At 35.5% G+C, this 16,355-nt stretch overlaps 1 protein-coding gene across 2 annotated transcripts in view; it reads right to left on the bottom strand.

Annotated features, from left to right (window-relative positions):
- Cdh18 (cadherin 18) overlaps positions 1–14,217 on the bottom strand; it is a 756,186-nt gene extending 741,969 nt beyond the window's left edge. The window contains exons 1-2 of one of the 2 annotated variants that reach the window (XM_041632191.1): positions 13,963–14,217; positions 11,651–11,740 (exon numbers count right to left, since the gene is read on the bottom strand). The gene's annotated coding sequence lies outside the window, so the exon portion shown is untranslated. The remainder of the gene's footprint in view (positions 1–11,650; positions 11,741–13,962) is intronic. The other variant, XM_041632192.1, reaches the window with a different exon arrangement.
- Positions 14,218–16,355: the final 2,138 nt, after the last annotated feature.

The following is a 16,355-nucleotide window of genomic DNA, read 5'->3' as shown; positions in this document are numbered from 1 at the left end:
CCAACATGCCTCTTTAAACTCATTTTTATCTAATTCTCTTCTCATCTTTAGGCAAACATCTGAATAGTACAATCTAAAGTAATGTTCAAAGTATAGCCCATAATATCCTATTTCGTTATTAGAAATGACCAAGCAAAGTATATGCTTCAATTATTAATTTTAAAACATATTATATGTTGTAGAAGATTAGATCATAAAACTTTTTGAAAATTGTACACCAATTCCTTAATCTCTGTACAGTGAATTGTATGCTTTGGTAATAATATGCTCATCTTTCTTTCTCTCTGTATAGTCCCAATATCCTCCTAGTGTTTTCCTCAGCTCTCCACAGTCACTGTGAATTTCTACTCTCCTCTTAATATCCCCCTGCTTATTCGTCAGTTTTTCAGAGACAACTCACGCATCAAGTCCCGTGCATCCCCTTTGCAGATTTCACAAAGGAAAAGGCAATTAATTTCTTCTTCCAATTTTCTCCCAGCTTTCAAAAACATCTGGCCTCTAAAAGTAATTGCTAAATTTTTACATGCAATATTAGGTTGCAATTGTTGGAGATAGGAAATTTCCAGAACCATCCTTGTGCACCCTCCAACCTTAACATTCTCACTGTAAGAGTCAGAAATCAAATGCGAGGATGACAGCAGCAGCCAACTGAATGTATATTAAGTGTCCTTTCAGAAAGGGAACCATTGAGGAGGTTAACAATGCAACACTTCTCACTGTGACTGGAATATCCTTTAAAATCTATTTATGATGTAACTGCCACAGTGCCCAACTAGGAAAGTTCAAATATTTGGGGTAATGAGAAATTAGTATTAATTAATACCCAGGAAGAAAATTTTTAGGACTGTTATTATCTTCTCTATTTCATTCCTCTAGCAAGTAAATTGAGGGGAAACTTATGAAGGATCCGTGTCACAGTGTGGTCACTAAATATCAAAGAGATTCAATCCTGCCAGTTAACCAGTTCATCCCATATTTGCCCAGGGAACATAATCCTTAATTGTGGAAATTCAAATTTTCCAATCATAGACATAAATACAGATTATCTTTTCTATTGTTATTGAGTAAACAAATGTGATTGGCTGATGCAAACACTCCTACATCTAAAACACTCCCACTACGGATGTTGATATTACTGTTTCCTTATTAAGAGATTTTTAGTTTTAGCATTGTGACTAATTCTTTTATGATATACTAACATACATCCTTACTTTCCAGGGATATTAATTAACTAACTTATGAGAAGGGTTTAGATGATATGTTATTTTTTCTTAGATCAATATTACTAACTATGTCACTAATGCATGGTGAGCTCTGGATATAATTAACAGGGTCAGGAAATAGTGAAGGGAAGGGTAAATACACATGAAAATGGGAAACCTTCAAGCAAAGTCCCTCAAGTTATTAACTACTTGATCTACAATCCAGGTCAGCTTGGTCTTCTCATGCAAGAAAGAATGGATGCTTCTGCTGTCAAGAGAGGCTTAGTGAAACTCGGTATTTCAAGCTTCTCAGCTTAACCCCAAATCACTCAGATACCCTTAGAAGCTTTCTGACTCTTGTAACAATTTGATCTAAAGATTTAAAGCCATGCTTTTATGTGTGTGCTTTTCTCGGCTTGTTTTTTGCTTACCTCTAAGCTCTCAAATATAGTGAAAATAAGTAATCTACCTTGGAGTCGTGGAATCAATATCACACGTAAATAGTTAAGGAGAGTTAACTGGGTTCCGAAGCCATGCTCAAAGGGTTCATCACCACCGCCAGTAGACATGAGTACTAGAATGATTGAAAACCCATCGTTGATGGATAGATTTGACATACCATTTAGTATTAACAAAAGCCTCCTCACTGCTCAAGGACAAGGGTATGATCATACAATTTGGAGTCATTATAAATAACCAAATCACTTTACTGTTTCAAATCTTCTGTTATCATCTTCCAGTCTCAATTTGATTTATGACTGTTGTGTTAAAATTCACAAAGCACAAGGGTTATTTCACTGGGAACATTACTATATGTCTTTTTTTGGGGGGACGGAGGGGTGGCTAATTTTTTCCTAGTTATATTTTATTGATTTTATTGAGCTATACATTTTTCTCTGTTCCCCTCCCTTCCTCTCCCCTTTCCTTCAACCTTCTGCCATGGTCCCCATGCTACCAATTTATTTAGGAGATCTTGTCTTTTTCTACTTCCCATGTAGTTTAGATCCACGTATGTCTCTCTTGGGGTCTTCATTGTTGTTTAGGTTCTCTGGGATTGCGATTTGTAGGCTGGTTTTCTTTGCTTAATGTTTAAAAACCACTTATGAATGAGTACATATGGTAATTGTCTCTCTGTGTCTGGGTTACCTCACTCAAAAAGATGATTTTTAGCTCCATCCATTTGCCTGCAAATTTCAAGATGACATTACTTTTTTTCTGCTGTGTAGTACTCCATTGTGTAAATGTACCACATATTTTTTTACCCAGTCTTCTTTTAAGGAGGATTTAGGTTATTTCCAGGTTCTGGCTATGACAAGCAAGGGTGCTCTGAACAACATAGTTGAGCACATGTCCTTGTGGTACAATTGAATATCCTTTGGGTATATAGCCAAAAGTAGTATTGCTGGGTCTTGAGGAAGGTTGTTTTCTAATTTTCTGAGAAATCGCCATACTGATATCTAAAGGGGCTGTACCATCATGTACTCCCACCAGGAATGCAGAAGTCTTCCCTTTACCCCACAACCTCTCCAGCATAAGTTGACATCTTGCTGTCATCAGTGTTTTTGATGTTGTCTTGGTGTAGTGAAAATACAGTAAATAGTCAGAAAGGCAACCAAGAGGCATATGTCCATAACAGTAATGAAAGACTAACAAAGACTAATAGTTGTCTTCTATCTTTAGGTAGTAATAAGTGCTTTTAAAACAGTCATAGAAATGCACCATTTCTGACTTGAATGTATTTTGTTAAAGTCGTTGAAATATTTTATTTTCCCAGTTACTGCTACTTTAAAGGAAACAAACATCTGAAAGAATGAGGAGATAGGACAGGAATAAACAAGACTTACGTTGTGTCATTCTGGATCACTGAGAACTGAATCTTGAGAGTGTAAGAGGCAGATAGAAATGGGAAGCAAATGTTATTGAGTGACTCTGTAAGGAAGCAATTCTTGGCCTTGTGACTCACTACCCTTTTAGGGATGAAGATCCCTTCCACAGGAGTCATGAAAACAAAGGTCACCATCACAAACACCATCATAAAACACAGATATGTACATTATAGGAAAACCACAGTTATGACGCCACAACAAAAAGAAGTTTATGATTGAAGGTCACCACAATATGAAGAACTGTATTAAAGGGTCTCAGCATTACAAGGTACTATAAGATAAAGAAAACTGTAAAATATTACAAAAACAATCCACAGTAAAAGAAAAGAGGGTTCCTTCATTTGGCCTGACTTTTAACTCTACACTCTTCTTGGCAGAATCTAAAGAATGTATTTCAAAAAAGATTAAATGTTCTTTCAGGAACCTAAGCCCAGATTCTCAGAACAGAACATGAAAGAATATAAACAAGAATAGATGGATGACTGCTGCATTTTTTATTTTATTAAGGAGATAGAGAATCTTAGTCCATTTTTATTCATCTTTATAGCTAGTTGAATCCCAAAGAATGAAATATGATAGTCATTATTTGCTCATAAGTGTGCCCGAGTAAAGAAGAAACATATTTGAATCAGAAGTATTTAATGTTAGCTGGAGTCTTGCTGTGGTCTGTCTGTCTGTGATTAGCTCAGTCCCCTCTATGAACTGTTTAAAAATAAATCTTATAGTTACATCACAAAGCATTTCTTATTCTTAATGTATTATGAAGAAAGTTCCTTCTAAATGATAAAAAAAACACCTTCCCCAGTTTTAGAAGGGTATGCCATCACACACCTTCAGAAACAGAAGAACCTTGCTAGTTTGATATTTTTTTCAAGATTTTTAGATTACACACACAAATACACACACCTGCTATATTTAAACAGTTTTTTTAATTAAGCAATGCTGATAAATTATTCCAATTTTGCTAGTTAGCTCTTTGTAGCACCAGCATAAATTCACAGCCCACACTTCTGTGTCTCAGATCTAAACTACACTGTCCCTTCTGCTCCTCTTGTGAAAAGCTGACTGGGACACTAAGAGACAGATGTGTAGTAATAACAAAACCATGCATTACACCTATCTACAAGGTTTCCCGATTTGTGAAATAATTCTAAATTTGAGTGAACTGTTCAGTTTCTCTTCTTATAAGTATGTTTCAAAACTGGGCTTTGAAATTTTATTTCAGAAAATCATTAATACTTGACTGTAGGAATTCCCAAAACCAGTAGCCTTTAAGTTACCCACCCACTTGGGTGTGGCCTCTTATACTATAAATGCTGAGGTAAAGCAAGGGTCTGGCCTCTCTTCCGGCTGTGGGATTCGATTGTTATTCCCTGTTTGAGTAGAGGACTGTGATCTATGAGTCTACTCCTAAATAAATAACCTTCTTATACTCAATTATGAGTTAGTGTGGAATTTCTTTTAAGCGTCCAACATCAATACTCTCAATAATAATTTTGTTCCTATAGTTCAAAGTATTCTTCTCTCGGTAAGTCTTAGATACAGTTTGTCAGAGAATATCCTTGGCAAAGAATCTGCCCGTTCTATGCTTCCAGCCAAAAAGCTAAAATGATATCGATTTATGTAAGAAGATTTCTACACCAAGATGTTGGAAATGATACCCTGGGTATACATCACAGCCAGCAAATAAGCTTATGAAAAGGAATATTAAGAGCAAGCATTTATTATTTAATGAATGTATACGGAGACAGTTCAGAATATAAGTCAATTAACTTGGGAGAAATGCACTAACAAATCAACTTATGTAAACGCTTATAAAGAAAGGCAGGGGGCAGAGGGACAGTGGAATAGTATGCATCTTTTTTCCGTGTGTTCATTGCTCCAAGATGCTTTCGAAATTTATCTAGTAAAAAAGAACACTGATTCAAGTATTTGGCTCCAAGATTAATATCCTTTCAATCAAGAGAGAAAAAGCAAGAGAGAGAGAGAGAGAGAGAGAGAGAGAGAGAGAGAAAGAGAGAGAGAGAGAGAGAGAGAGAGAGAGAGAGAAGAGTGCTGAAATCTATATCATTGATATTTCTGTTTTAAAATGCTTGCATTCACCATGTACTTTTATGTTTTTTTTTTCTGGAGAAACTATGCTATTTGCTGTTTAATGATGGCATGTTTATCTACAGCTCTTTTCATTGTTACGGGAGTCACTCACATTACTGTTACTGTCATGATAGATACAACAGAGTACTATTTTCAATAAGCAGACAGAGGAGCTAAGTGGCATGACTTCAAGTTTTTAATTATTCCAAATGATGTAAGGATTTGAACATAAAACTGTTCAACAGATCAAACTGTCACCTATCCCCAGTGAGATGGTGAGAAATGGAAGGAAAGGAACATGAACCATGTTCAAGAGATTGCCCATTCTTTCACCAAGAAACTCAGTTTCTAGGTGTTTATTCACATAGTATACATTGATATATATGATAGATATTTTATTCTGAGGAGTTAAAAAGTGAATTAGCTTTCCATATCAAAGCAACACAGCCTCGAAAGAAGGATATATAATGGATTAACAATAAATGTTGAGTTCACTATGCAAGCATTATATGCTTAAAAGCATAAAAATTCTCAAGATGTTGATTTTTGTGTTGGTGATCCTCTATCGCAAGTAATAGCTTCCTTAAGAAGTCAGGACCATGGTTATGTGTAAGGAGTTGCATGTCCCAGGAACAGTGGATTATCTGCAATAAATCTTCTGCACCTAAGGCTCAGGGGTCATTGCAGAAGAGGGGGCAGAAATATTTTAACAGCCAGAGAATCAGGGAGTTTGTTGTGAGATTGTATCTCCTAGGAATGTCAGAAGCTACACCCACAGAGCATCACCAACATGATTGCCTAAAGATGAGCTGAAGAATGACAGCACTGGACAGTCTAAGGTAATCTGGGAAAACCTATGAATACGTGAAGTAATAACGGTGGCGGGGCTGCGTTCCCAGCACCCCGGCCGCCTGCTTGGCTAGCTTATGCCCAAAATAACAACACACAAACTGTATTCATTCAAACACTGCTTGGCCCTTTAGCACTAGCCCTTACTGGCTAATTCTGATATCCTGATCAACCCATTTCTAATAAACTGTAGCACCGGTCTTACCAGGAAGATTCTAGCCTATGTCCGTCCTGGGTCAGATCGCGTGCGGAGCATGGCGTCTCTCTGAGGAGTCTGCTCCCGAGAGGAGAGCGGTCGAGTCTGACCTCACTTCCTCTTCCTCCCAGCGTTCTGTCCTGTCTACACCTCCCACCTATCTTCTAACCAATAAAATGGGCCAAGGCAGTTCCTTTATTAGCCAATGACCTTTCTCCATCAAATACGCAGTCCAAAACTAGGAACTATGAGCAACTAAGAAATGCTGAAAGTGGGATAGATACTTAGCTAGAGAGAAATAACACAACTGGTTATACATTATCAAGCAGTCAACCCTGAAAACATACATATGCTGACCGAGTAGGTTGCATTTGTATATTTAGAATACAAATGTTTAAATGTCAACATTTTTGTGTACAACAACAATTCATAAAAAATGTAACATTCGTTTTAAAAAGAGAAAGACGGTGTATAGGGGAAGGTTTAGAGAGAGTAAAGAGAAGGGAATATAATATAATTATATTACAATCTTCAAATAATAATATAGTTACTTTTTAACAAAAGATTTCACAAAATAAAAGTTTGTCTACTTAATCTTGTTACTCCAAATATTCTTTTTTGGTTCTAATTAAAAAGTACAAATAAATGAAGGATAAAAAATCTCCACAGGCTTTAAACTGCAATATTCAAATACTTGTTTAGCAAATATAAAAATAATTTGTTCAAAAATATGAGTTGGTTGTAGATATGTTTCTGAGGGTAAAACTTTGTTGAATACTTTTCACAGTGAATGAGTTGTTATAACCAATCAGTGTATGCTAAAAGCAATAAGACACACTAAGCACAACTATTAAGCCATGAATTTTAAAGAAAGCAATGAGAGGAATATGGAAAGGTTTAAAATGATAAAGAGAAAATATTCATTAAATTATAATTTCAAAATATTAAAGATATAATTTTTAATAAGACGAAAGTTTAAAATATTAAATTCTTATAATTCTGTAGAACAATAACTTTTATTATTTACTAATGGTAACCCAAGAGTTGCACACACTTAGGAAGATAAACTTACAGTTTCTTATGGGAGTAAAACTGCAATTAGCACAGACAGGTAGTTATAATCATGATTCCCTCAAGTAGCTGAAAATTGTGTACATAGAAGTGCTGTCCACAGAAGTTAACATAACCGTGATTTGATGATTTGCCAAATTAGAAACAAACAAGGTATATTATTCTCACTGAATGAATGAAAAAAAAACACCCCAACCATTTAGTAGGATATTATTTAGCAATAAAAAGAAATAAGCTAGCAAATAACAGAAGAATATAAACAATTTTAAATTCATATGATTTTATTTAAAAACCATATAAAACACTATGCCATTTTACATGATTATAACATTTTGAAGTCTATCAAAGGAAAATCTGTGGGCATAATAGTAATGGCAGAGCTTCCCAGGAGAAAGAACTGTTAGCATGCCATGCAAAGGACAGCACAAGGCAACAAAAATATGTGCAAAGGATATAATTTGACAGGCACCTGTCACTGAGAATGAATAAAACCTCAAGAACACATGTGAAGAGTAGGGCTTAGTGAAAAAGGAAAGAATTTAAAAACATAATGGAACAAGTGACATCTAGAGGGCCAATTTTGAGCTATGAATTACAATACAGGAGCCATATTGATGTAAGATGAACATGACAATAAAGCAGCATAGATAGTGAAAAAAGAGGGGATGAAGGAACTCAAGGAAACAATAATGTTTGCTTGTATTTCTACCTAAACCTACATCACTCTGAAAATTGCCTACTTCTAGAAGAGATGGCGTGTTACATAGTTTTGAAACATGATTGGCGTGCCCAAACCAAACCTGTTATACACCACTGTTTACTTCTGGAACATCCCAATATTTTTTTTCTTTCAGCTAAAGAATGAAAATTAGTACTTATCTCTCATGACTTGCACTGATATATGTGGAAGTCATTTGATAACACATAAATCTACCTTAAACATTTTATGATTAATAATACGAGTGTTGTGCTCAAATTTTTTATCTTCTATTAGTCGTAGAAGCTCTGTTTTCAAAATCCTCTCATTCATATTTTATAATAACTGAAGTTTGATGAAAAATACTGTTCAAATATTAACTTATATGACTCAAGAAAGAATTCCAATGAGCTGAAAACAATGTGCCAGAGAAACCTCTAATATACATCTAAGGTCATAGCCAAAGAAGATTTTATATAAAATAAAAAGAAAAGACGGCTGAGATATATTTTTCTCCAATAATATGAGAGAAAAGAGTGAATACAGAAATATAATTCTCTGAAAATATAAAACAATGCTATAAACTCAGTCTAAAGTGGGAGAGATTGCTCAGTGGTTAAGAACACCAGTTCCTCATAGAAAGAACTGGTTTGATTCTCAGTACACACTTGATGGTTAGGACACATCTCTAAAACCAATTCTAGGAGATCTAATATCCACTCTGGCAGCCTCAAGAGCTGTGCTAATGTGGTACACAGGCAAAATACTCATGCATAAAATAAAAATAAACAAGCCTCTTAAAAGGACAAAACTGAGAGAAACTTTCATAAATCATACAACTTAGTTCAGTAGAAATGCAATAATAAATATACAAACATTTCTGCCTCTGCAAGAACCATCAATCTCAGTTCATTGCACTAGTCTTACTACATGGAGTCTCCTTACTGTGTTCTTTTGAAGTATGGTATTGGTCTATTGTATAATGTCACCACATTCTCTACTTCCTCAAACCAGCAGGATGGTGAGGAAGCAAACAAGACATGTTACTCAAGCATGTGGACCTGAATTCAAATCCCTAATGTCCTTTTAAAGTCTAGCTATGGTTTTAGAAGCTTATCTGGCCAAATCTGGTGATGGTCAAGATTAAGATGATTACAGGTACTTGAGGCCAGTAGTCTAGCTCAAGGTTCAAGGAGGGAGACTGTATTAACAGAATGATAGACCAAGTCAGCTGACACAATCCTTAAGATTAACACATATGCAGAGGAGGGTACACCTGCATAGCCATGTGTGTATGTACTGCACACAAACACACACACAGGTGCTCAAATTCACATGGTCACATACTTATCCACCCACCCCTCACACAACATTTACACAAACACATATTTTTAATAGCTCTTTGCCCCTACCAGCTGATATAAGACATACTTTATTTCAAGGGCATTTTCATTTATTTAATATTAAGTAGAGAACATGTTTATATTCATCTTTTTCTGGGCAAAAGTTGACCTACATATATATTTAAATTTAAATTTTGCAATTGTATTAGTTGATTCTATTTAATTTTAGCTCTTATCTCAAACTCAAAGCTTCTGTTTTTTGTTTGTTTTTTGAGAAAAGGCTTTTCTGTGCAAGAGTCCTGGTTATCCTGAAACTCCCTCTGTACATCAGGCTGGTCTTAAACTCACAGAGATTGACTTGCCTCTACCTTCTGAGTGCTAGAATTAAAGGTATGTACAACCACTGTCTGGCTGCCCTCTATGCTTCTTTAATATAATAGACTATGTCATGTAGTGTTGGACCAAAGTTATCTCAGGGCCTGTAACTCGAAGCCTATACGACTATAAAAAGCCTGGCTCGAGATTAAGTGAGGATGAGACAACAAAAATTAGGTAGACAGCCCTCCAGTCAGAGGGAAGATTTGGCTGCCTCTTATTGGATAAAGGTACCCCCACAACACTACATGTCTGATTGTTCTGTGTCGTCGTGGGGCTGCAGGAATGGGTGGGTAGTGCACTCACCTTTCCCTGGGATAAGGAGGCTAGCAGTGACTAGGGTAATATGGAGGCTCCAGAAGCCTGGCAACTGGAGGTTCAAGAAGCCTGGTAACCAAAGGCTCAAAGACGCGAGCAATGTAGAATAAATAAAATGCAAGTAAAGCATTCTTCACACTGATGTGGGAGTCCCCTCTGTGTCCTGTGATTACCATTAATGAATAAAGAAACGTCTTTGGACCTATAGCAAGACAGAACTTAGGTAGGCAGGGAAAGCTAGGCTGAATGCTGGCAGAGTCAGAGAAAAGCCATGGGGGCACCACCAGAGTCAGACATGCCGAAACTTTGCCAGTAAGCCACTGCCACGTGGCAATACACAGATTAATGGAGATGGATTAAGTTAATATTTAAGAGTGAGCCATTAGAAGCTAGAGCTAATGCGCCAAGCAGTGATTTAATAGTATAGTTTCTTTGTGATTATTTCATGGCTGAGAAGCCAGAAACCAACAAGTGGCCCTTTCTTCAACATCACACCCTTGACAATAAAATTTCAGTACCAGAATTCTTATCCATTTGAATGTTAATAATTTGTATTATCACAATGGTTTTGTTTTAACATTATCTAGATAGATTTGGAATGACTTAAACACTATTAGATGCTTCTAATATTATTCCTTGAAACATACATAAATGCCACCATAAATCTGTCCACCAAATAGATTGCTTGTTTCTAGTTTCATGTATATTTCTTGGATGTCAAAGCACATTCAGCTCTACACAATAATCTCTACAGCTCCGGAGAAAGAAAAAGTAGCTTTAATTCCAAAAGAAAGTCCATAGTGCTGCTCACCTCCCATTGTGCTGGAAAGTGATAGGAGAGGCACATTTTTGTATTATGATCAGCTGTTGTAAAATCACTCATGTTTGTCTATGGGAGTTCATGACTATGAAGAAAAGAAAACGTTTAAGGACTCAAAAATGCTCTTCTTACATGCATACTGACACTGATTTCATCATTTTTTTTGTTCTCCTGTACTTATGTTTATATATAAAATTGTTAATCCTCTCTCTTAGCTAGATTCTGTTTGCTCTTTTGAGAGTAAAATGCTTGAAGAGCAGTCACTGAGATTCTGTCTTAGACTCAGATATTTGAGAATAATGCAAATATTAAGTTCTTTAGATTGTTTTATAGTGGTGTCTCCATAACAGGCAGTCTTTAAAGTTCACTAAATCACAACATTTTACACAGTTCAGCCATTAAAATTTGTATTTATATGCATTAATAAATCCCAAGAATGAGAATCATAGGGCATGTTCATTTTCATTTGAAAATAGATTTCTTACAGATCTTAGTAGTGTCTGTTTTGTGGGCACTTCAAATTCTTGAAGCAGTACACATTTGCCTTACAAGCAGGAGCAAATGCTGCAAGAATGCAGCAGCACCTTGCTGTGTTTAACTGAGTATAACACAGGGAGAAAGAGCCCCCTAATGGCTCAGAGAGCTACTTGAACAGAAGTGGACCTGCTTTCTCAATTTCTTTTCTTTGGCTTGGTTAAAATAAGTAATCAGGAGAGACATCTGATACTATGGGAGTTAATGAGAACGTGAATAAAAAGTCCAAGTGACCCCTCTCATACACTCAAAGAAAAAAGAGCACCTGAAGATGAACTTATTGAGTAAACTGTAGATTTCAGGCTGGAAATGACCCTGAGGTATCTTGCTCCCAGGACACTAGTCTTCTTTGATCCTGTTTGCAGAGAAAGATAATACAGAATGCCGGGGGAATATTAATTAAACAGCTGAAAACAGAAGTGCTCATTTTAAAAGAACTCTCTTGCTGCAATCACTGAATATTTCCTGCTAACCACATAAAGAATTAAATATTCTAATAGAACGAGCAAATTTAAAAGGAATAAAGCAAGACCAAAAGTAAAATTGAAAGTCCTGTAAGACTCTGTCTACCTGTAGGAGGCACAGAGGTTAAGATGCTACTTCAAAAAGCTTTGAAAAGAATATTCTTTTTGCTACAAGAAAAATACTATGAAAACCACATATATTCATATTTAAATTAAAATAAGCTGATAAAAACATACAGTGCAACTGAGAGCTAATCTCTTTCATAGACTAACATAATCAATAAGAAGTATCATAAGAGAACTGTACTATAGAAATATATCTGGGCATTACTGTAAGAAAATTAAACTTAAATAAGCATATAATATAGTTAAAACAAATAAATGATTTCGTTGAAAATAACTTCTGCCTACTCAGAACATAAGTCTAAAAATTTGCATAAAATTGCATAATACTTCTGACAATATTGACATGCTCCTCGGAAAACACAATTAACACTGAATGTTGAATGCAGTAGTGGATATACCAGATTTAAAACAAGTGCAGAGTTTCTGTTAAAGATATTGTTGCATCAATGTAAGTATGTGCCAGGATGCCTTCATTTCACAATTGGGTGATTGAATCTCTCTCACAATATTCAAAATATGTAAACATAAAAATTTTTCATGTTACTCAGTTAAAAACAAAAGAAGCAATACCCATAACAACATACCAATATAGATATATAGCTATATATTGCTCATATATAATACCCATAATATATATAATACCCACATATATAAATATATAATACCCATAACAACATACCAATATAGATATATAACTATATTTACAATATATTTATTCTCTAATGCTATTGTCCTGACCAACAGAACTATCCAAACCTCTAAAATTGTAATTGAAAGAAAATATGATACAATGAAGGTATGTATTTTGTATATAGGATTTTTTTATTTTAAATGATATCAAAGATGAAATAAAACACAAATAAAGCAGTTCAAGGTATGTATGTTCTTAACTTCAGATATTTTGCTCCCAAGAGTCTGGAAACTTTGTAAATATTTTAAAAATGGAATAGAATATTAAAAAGTTTGATCACTTTTCACAAAGTAGTATGTTCTCTGATAAAAAAAGGAGCATCCCAGAGAACCTCACTCAAAAGAATCGAGAAACTCTTATGATAAATTAGCTCTTCATTGATACAAAAGTAAATGCCTTTACACATTAATATCACAAATCATAGTACCTCCAACAAGAAGAAATAAACTCCTTTCACTATCACTCTCTCCCACTGCAGTTAATATTTTGACCCACACCCTAAGGGTCAGTCATTCCCATCAGTACTGCATGCTCGGCATTATGCCTGTTCCATTTCATTGGTTTCTTGAAAAATCATTTTCTAAAACCCTGCTCCCAGGAGAGAATTTCATATTGTAAAGACCACATGTGTTCACGGCACTTTGCCTGCACATACCGTCTCTGACACTTTAAATATTAATTGATAGGACTGCGGCTCAGCAGTGAACTCTAGAATACCTAAGCATCTCCAGACTCAAATTTCTGTCCTTTGCACAGGACTCTTAATAACAAGCACAACATCCACAGCCATAATAGAAGGGCAGTCTAATGTCACATTTTTGGGACACAGCCTGCTTACTCTGAAAAGTTAAACCTACACTTAGAAGGCAGATTTGACAAAGAATAAGGAAACGGTAGTTTCTATGTTTGTATTAAATTAAAACTTGCAGTTCATGCAATAATGGTACTTCTTGATATGTTTTCATTATCAAAGTTATTAATCACCATAAAAGCAATATTTTTGAACATTTGTTGAAATACCGGCACTAAAATGACCTTACTCTTTTTAGGACAGATTTGGCTTAATTATATTTTATACGTGGAGAATGGCCTACATAAATACACTCTGTGAGGATGGTTTTAAAAAGTGAACGTACCTGTGGATAAGCATGCAAATATATTCATTTAAACACATTACAACATTGACTCTAATATTGTGCTGCAAACTCAGTTTTAAAAGCATGCTTAGCTACTACGTGCCTTACTGTGGCTTTCTGAAAGGAAACACATGAAAAGAAATGCTAATAATTTCCTTACCTGGAACATGAAACTGTTCTCTCTGCAACGTAGACACGAAGAGGGGCTGTGTTAGGGCTTGATTTTTGTTTTCTCTTCAGATCTGCTTGAATGCTGCACGAGTGTGTTGAGCTGTTCCAAGGTGAAGTCTGTTATTTTTCGCTGGCTCTCAGAGCTGACATCCTTTTGTAAAAGAAACAGCAGCTCAGTAAGTTGTTGACTGAGGCAGCTGGGAAGCAGGATTATCCGGCACCAGCAGCCACAGAGTGATAGGCTTTCTTTCTCCTCTCTCTCTCTCTCTCTCTCTCTCTCTCTCTCTCTCTCTCTCTCTCTCTCTCCTCTCCCTGCTGCTCACTCAGCTCTATGTCTTAGTTCCTGCTGCTGCTATGTAATCAATCTAGCCTGTCTGAAGCTAATAGTCCCCTATTTAACCAGCCAATCAATAGCAAGGTTTCCACTGCTGGTCCCAAGAGCCTTTTCCAAGGGTGGTACAAACAATAAGAGTTTTGCCAGCAGTTTAGTCAAGTATTTTTCATTATTTTATCTCCCTTAACGATAGGATTTGAGAGAGCAGAGACTCAAAGCAAGCTCAGTGTTATTGCAGATTTTTGCATTTTAAACTTTAACCCTTCCTTTACAACTGGCAGCAATTTATAATTACACATATTCACCTTTCTGTCATTATTTGAGATGTGTTGCAGAACAACAATGAGTAATATAATATTTTATACATACAGATGATAGATAGATAGATAGGTAGATAGATAGATAGATAGATAGATATAAATAAATTAGTTGCACAGTTGCTTACACAGGAATCTGCTTTTGGCTGGAAACAACAATGCCCAAAGCAACTTGTGTCTCAAATCAGATAAAGAATGCCCAGCATGTTGAATGATGTTGAGTTATTCATTTTGTTCTTGAAAAACTGTGATCAATATTTTTGTTTCTCATAAAAATGACAGATGATATTTGTAGATATTTTTAAACAAGATCTGAGTCAGATGCCAGTGTATAAAACATTTTATGAAAACATAAATCTACAAATAGATCTCAGAAGGAATCCAAAAGAACATCTCACACCCAGTTCAACTTTCAAAGTTAAGACGATATCCTTCTTAAAGACACACTTTTATTGTTCAGCCACTATGATTGGCCATAATAAAGAAACCCACAAGAAGTCTTTAGAGAGAAGACTGGTCTTTCGTTTTGCACTCACTGCCAGAAGGATGGGAGAAGAAAAGAAGAGAATAAGACAAAAGAACCTGGGGTCGTAGTTCAGCCCTATTCTTGCCCAGTTTACTTTTACAATTATTAATCAGCCAAGATTTTTGCGGCTTTATTTCTTTCTTATTATGTTATTTTATGACACTTATTAACAAAACTGTAGGATACTTACTACAATTCAATTCCCAGTAGCTTTCAAATTCCAAACAGCTGTTTCAAACTTTACTGCCAACAGATACAGATCTGAGTGCAATGTCTGTTAACAAGACCTAAAGTTGGAACAAACTTTTTTATTTCAGCATCCCAGATAGAGCAATTTACAACTCCTGTTACTTTCACATGGATGTACACACATAGACACACATGCACACACACAAAATAATTATAAGTTAATTATTTTTTTATCAACCAAAACAAACTTGTCAGAAGGAGCAGATCTGAGAACTAAGTAAACAGTTGGAGTGGCAAAGGCTGGAAGACCCAGGTGTGGACTCCATAAAAGGAAAAACAAGCAACTGGCATTGGGTGGGTAGGAGTCACCTCATTAGCCACACTGGCTTGTTATTTCTCCATTGAGCAAGAGTGTGAAGTTAACCACAGACAAAGAACTCATGACCGTCCCAGGCCTTTATCACATCTTCTTCCACATGGATTGATATGTCCAACTGTAAATTTCTCTTTGCCATTTTCCTGAGTCCCTCATTTGAACACATCTCGAGTCTCACTTCAGAGGTCTTGATTCTCCTAGGCTCCTTCTCAATCATCTCATGGTTGAACCCTACAAACGAGCAATCTAGTTCCAAATGACACCAGCGTGTCAAAACTAACTAGTTACCGGTCCATTCAACTATCTTTAGTAACTATTTTCATCTATATTAGCTTTCTGCCTCTCCCATCATAATGCCCCTTTGAAGCCTGTTGATTCTTCAACATTTGTGAAGTCACTGTATGAAATATATATTTATGTCTTCAGATATAATATACTTATAACACTAATATATATTAATTCAGAAATATATAATGTATTTCTGAATTAAAAATAATTATATGAGGAATAGTGTGTTGTTTGAGCATTAATTATTAACATGGAGTAAAATAACCTAATACTTTAATCAAAAAAAATTGTACTCAGAGCCAATATGTAGATTTGATAGGATAGATTTCAAGTGAAATATACTTCTGTATAT

Source organism: Microtus oregoni, unplaced genomic scaffold (assembly GCF_018167655.1).
Source record: "Microtus oregoni isolate MIOR12 unplaced genomic scaffold, Mior012 000040F_ref0000088, whole genome shotgun sequence".
Taxonomy (NCBI): domain Eukaryota; kingdom Metazoa; phylum Chordata; class Mammalia; order Rodentia; family Cricetidae; genus Microtus; species Microtus oregoni.
Note: the sequence above shows the minus strand (reverse complement) of the source record. Positions and strands in the feature narration are given on the sequence as shown.